Source organism: Wyeomyia smithii, chromosome 1, assembly GCF_029784165.1.
Source record: "Wyeomyia smithii strain HCP4-BCI-WySm-NY-G18 chromosome 1, ASM2978416v1, whole genome shotgun sequence".
Lineage (NCBI taxonomy): Eukaryota > Metazoa > Arthropoda > Insecta > Diptera > Culicidae > Wyeomyia > Wyeomyia smithii.
In genome coordinates, this window is record NC_073694.1 from 105,930,994 (window position 1) to 105,931,340 (window position 347).

The following is a 347-nucleotide window of genomic DNA, read 5'->3' on the forward strand; positions in this document are numbered from 1 at the left end:
CGTGGACACAAAAATCAACCACTCTATCGAAAACTCCAATCGGCAGTAAACGCTGTGGATTAATGGGCAAAAAGCGTAGGATACAAAATTTCCGTAGTTAAATCCAATATTTTCTATGGTAGCCCCAATGCCCGACGTGAACCTAGTGGCGACATATGCATCGACAACACTCCCGTGCCAAAAACAAAACGCTTGAGAATCATTGGGATTACCCTTGATCGGACTCTCAATTTCAAACCTCACTGTCAACTTACGAAAATAGCGTGTGAATCCAGATTACGTATCCTAAAAATGATTGGCACTAAGCTCCCCAGGGGACTACGTACATCATTAATACATGTTGGATC